Genomic DNA, 5,099 nt, shown 5'->3' on the forward strand with positions numbered 1-5,099 from the left:
GCTGGTTGGTTGGTTGGTTGGTTGGTTGGCTGGTTGGTTGGTTGGTTGGTTGGTTTGTTTGTCGGTTGGTTTGTCGGACGGTCGGTTGGTTGGTTGGCTGGTTGATGGCTGGCTGGCTGGCTGTTTGGCTCATTGTTTAACTGATTGGCTTGTTGTCTATCTGACTGGCGGATCGGTTTCTTGGTTGTTTGGTGGATGGATGCTTGTTATTGTTGTTTTATTTTCCAGGACATTTTCATGATATTTCTCATTGTGCCTGCCATATTCACTATATTAAATTAGCAGTCAAAGATCAGTCTTAACTTTTATCACATATCAGCCATTTTCAGAAAGTCGCAGATAAAGATCTTTAATTTAGATTTAGTTAATCCGTTCTTTTCACCTCCTCAATCATTTCCGGTCTCTCGAGAGCAATTTTGAACGCCAACTGATGACAATGAAAGGAAGGCGGAGAAAGAGGAGGAGGAGGAGGAGGAGGGCGCTGGTGGTGGTGGTGGGGATAATACTCTCTGGATTACTCTGTTATATATGTATATACTGAAGTATCTATATGTATGTATATATAAATATATATATATATATATATATATATATAGTGTTTTCATTACTCTACCTCCAGTATTCGAGTACTATTTTTTCCACCTTGTTTCGCATATATATGCTTACTCGTATGTGTGAGTGTGTATATATATATATATATATATATATATATATATATATATATATATATGTGTGTGTGTGTGTGTGTGTATGTATGTATATATATACATACACGCACATCTATATATACATATACATGCGCTTATATACACATAGACACATACACGCGTCTAACGTTTTTTCCTTTTTCCCGCTCAACTTTTTTTCTCTGTCTCTCCCCGTCAACAGGCTAAAATCATTTCTTTAGATTTTTTAAAAATCACGCGACAATAGCATCGACGTGCTGTGCATCTATTCAGATAAGTTTATAGAGAGAGCCCTATTAGCAAAATAAATGAAGAATTTTAAAAAAAGACATGACTATAATTGAAATAATTTCTTCAAGAAAGCAACTTCGTACAACAATTCTCAATTACCATCTTGAAAAAAATCAGAAAGAACTAACAAGCAGATGGTGTCTTCATATCAATGACGTTTATAATCTTAGAAATGTTATTGAAAAGTTTAGGAACATAATATATGATATATAATCTGGTGTACAGTCTGTTGAAGTAGTATTAGATTAAAGTAGATTTGATAGGCTCGGGCTTGGCTGTCTGGTAAGAAGTTTCCTTCTCAACCACGTGGTAGAGGGTTCAGTTCCACTGCTTGGTAACTTGCGCAAGTGTCTTTCACTATAGCCTCAGGCTGACCAAAGACTTGTGGATTTGGTAGGCGGGAACAGATAAAAGCCAGTCGTACATATGTGTGTGTGGCTGCTTGTGAGTGCATGCTACTGGCAAGACCCTTGAAGGATTAATCGACAGCCCGTTTTCCTTTACGAGCCTTGGGATTCATAGGGCCGTTACCCGGTTTCTATGGAGACCGAAGTTACATTTTTGCCCCCACTGTTCGTTACAGTATTCAAGGCCAGTAATTTTGAGGGGATGGTGCAAGTTGATTACATCTGTACTTGATTGGTTCTTTATTTTATCGACCCCAAAATGGATAAAAGGTAAGATTTGAAATCACAGTATAAAGAGCCGGAAGAGATGCCGCTAAACGTTTTGTCCGACAAGCTTGCGATTTTGCCAGCTCGCCACCTTATAATCTCCGAATGGATTATTAATGGTCTCTAATTTAGGTCTAAGGGCACAGTTACGTAGCACGGATATACTGGGTCGCATTAACCCCTGCAGTTGGTGACTGCTTTATTTTATCAATCCCCGTAAAGCAACAAACTGGAAGACTCGTTAGCAAGTCGGCCGAAATGATTGGAGGCATTTCTTTCAATCCTTTGTGCCTAGGTTCAAAATCTACCGAGGTCAACTTGCTTGTCGCCCCCTCAGGTATCGATAAAATAAAGTACCAGTTAAGTACTGGAGTCAATGTAATCTATTTGACCGTCCTTCCCCTCATAATTGTTGGCCTTGAAACCTGCAATGAACGAACGTCTCTCCTCAAGAGGAATATTTCGTTCTCCGTCCCAATGTGTCTTAAGGTTCGTAACAAAGAAGGGATAAAAAGCAAAGTGAACTCTAGTGGGATTTGAACATAGAAGGGGTGTTATTAAATATGTTTTTTTACTAGCCCTCTTCTGATTTTGCCACTTGAATACCTTAATTAGTAATAATGGTTTCCCATTTTGGTAGAAGGCTAGTAATTTGGGGTAGGAAGGGGCTAAGTCGGTTAGATGGACCCCAGTGCTCAAATGATACTTTTATCGACTCCGAAAAGATAAAAGTTAAACTTGACCACGGTGGTATTTGAATTCAGAACATGTACGCAATGCCGCTAAGCATTTTGCCTAATGTGCTAACGATTCTGCCAACTCAACGCCTTAAGAAAATTATGTAATAATGATTTCTCATACAGTCTCAAGCCAAAATAATTTGATGTCGTTCAAACCCGTGCTTTATTATGATGACAGGTACTTGATTTTATCAGGAAAGAAACGCTGAATGACAGCATCTTCCTTGGTGAGAATTGAACTCACAAACTAAAGGGATGTAACTAAATATGACGAAAGTATTTCATCCGGTCATCGACCGATTTTCCCACTTCAAATGCTATAAATGTCATGGGAAGAAGGCAAGTTATAAATATGGAGTAAATGAAAAAAGTATTTAATTAAGTAAAACAAATTAATACAATAAAATATATAAGGTAGCAATTTTGTGCTATACATATACAAATATAGGTATGAAATATTATATATATATCTATATATATATATGCATGTGTATATACATATATATATATATATATATATATTATATATATATATATATATATATATATATATATATATATATATATATATATATATATATATATATATATATATACGCTCTTCTTCGCCTAATTTCGATATGCCTCTTGCTACGAAAGCAAGATGTTAAATTTGCCTGTAAGGGAGATAATTTAATTAATTTTCGTACGGCAAGTTTCTTTTGTTGATAATGAACTTAATAACATACTCACAATCAAAAACTCTAAATATAATTAATAACTATTGCATTAAGTCTTTTTCTAAACAGATAATTTAGATATTTTCCTATCGCGTTTTTTGTTTTTGTCTTTGCGTCGTTTTTTTTTTCCGAAACACAAAAAAAATTGCAGATGAAACATCAACAAATGTTGTAGATATGTTTGAAATCCGATTAAACTATCCAAACTACAAGATAACTTTAAACTAGAAAAATATGATACATTATCGAATATGTGTGAGACATAGTGTATCCGACAAGATCATAAGTATACGACGAAAAATTTTTTATATAAAATAATCATCAGTCTTCGGCCAAGCTGGGGCATAGATTTAAACGGTCTAGGCAAAAGAATCGACTCTAGTACTTATGTGTTTTTTCATAAGTCTGGTACTTATTTTGCCGGTCTCTTTCGACGCACCGCTGAGTTACGAGAACGTAAACAAACCAGAACTGGTTGTCAAGTTGTGGAGATGACGAACACATGCACAAAAACATTTATATATACACTTACTAGATGGTAATTTACATTGATTCTACCAGGGATAGTTGTAATACTGTAGCATCATTTGGTTTTGTATCTGCCTGTAAGCAAATGCAGTGAAATTTCTTGAACGTTAACCATTCCTAGATTCATAATAACGGTGATGTTTCTTAAATATGCCTTTTTATGTATTTTATAGATTTATCTATACTGTTGTCATGCATATAAGAAAGTAAAACAAATCGTGGATATAAGGAATAGTAAATTTATTTCGGGTGCATAAAATAAAGGATGATGATCCTCAAATAAAAACAGCTTTTTGTCCTTAATTCTAGCCTTGGTGTCACTGTCGCAACAATGTACTGTAGGCCTATCTGATAAATACCATATTCAATCCTATCATTTATTTTTGTATCGAAGTAGGATAAACTGAAAAAAGTTCTTTTTTATATTTCATGGTAGGTGACCCGGGGTTGCCGAGTATGCGAATAAGAATACAAGAATTAAGGAATAGATAATATCCGGCCTATATATGTTTCATGACGAGCGGAATTTCGGAAGTGGTAAAAAAACAACAATAACTACCAAGCCTGCAGCATTCTCACAACAACAACAACAACAACAAAGAGAAAACACACATGTTCACCAGCAACAAAAACACCAAAAGGAAATAACACCAAGCACAAACAAACAAACAAATAGTAAACAGCGTCAACTTTTCCGTTATAAACAACAATACATGTGTTGATTGACTTCATAACGAAAACAAAATCTAAAGACAAAAAAAAAGAGGAAGAAATGGAGAAATTCATTAGCAAAAAGCCTGAAGATAGATTATTAATTAAAAACGGTATTTATTATACTGTCTTTGGTAGTTTCTCGGAAAATGATGGGATCTTCCGAAAAACAGCAAACAATACATTATTACAAGGATCTTTCAAATACACTTCCCACCCTTGAGAAAAAAATGCATACCATTCAAACTTCTCGATGACGAAAGTGAGTAATCTTCCCAGATATTTTCTACAATAGACATGGTGTCACTCAGAGTAGGGTGTATAAATATATGTAAGCGGGAGTCAGCTTGGAAGTAATGGCATTTGCTCAACGACCTTCGACCACTTGACATAGATCTGGTAGCCATTACTAAGACTATATTTTCTAGAACGCATGCACTCAGCCCTATTTTTTGACGACTACGAAGCAGACGCATCTTTTGCTCTGACAGAAATGGGTGGTGGCGCAGCAGAGTTTTTCCTGAAAGAATTAACTTTAGATGTGCAGACGATTTTTCAGATCTAGGCGAAGCAGGGCTTTTAGAACAGCGGAGCAGAACGGAAATACTTCTTTAGATGTCTAGAAAACCTCCTGAGGTCGGCTTTGCCTTTCATCCTTTCGGGAGTCGATAAATTAAGTACCAGCTGAGTACTGGGGGGTCGATGTAATTGACTATCCCCCTCCCCTCAAATTTCAGACCTCGTGCCCAT

Source organism: Octopus bimaculoides, chromosome 19, assembly GCF_046866305.1.
Source record: "Octopus bimaculoides isolate indiv1 chromosome 19, ASM4686630v1, whole genome shotgun sequence".
In the NCBI taxonomy this organism is placed as follows: domain Eukaryota; kingdom Metazoa; phylum Mollusca; class Cephalopoda; order Octopoda; family Octopodidae; genus Octopus; species Octopus bimaculoides.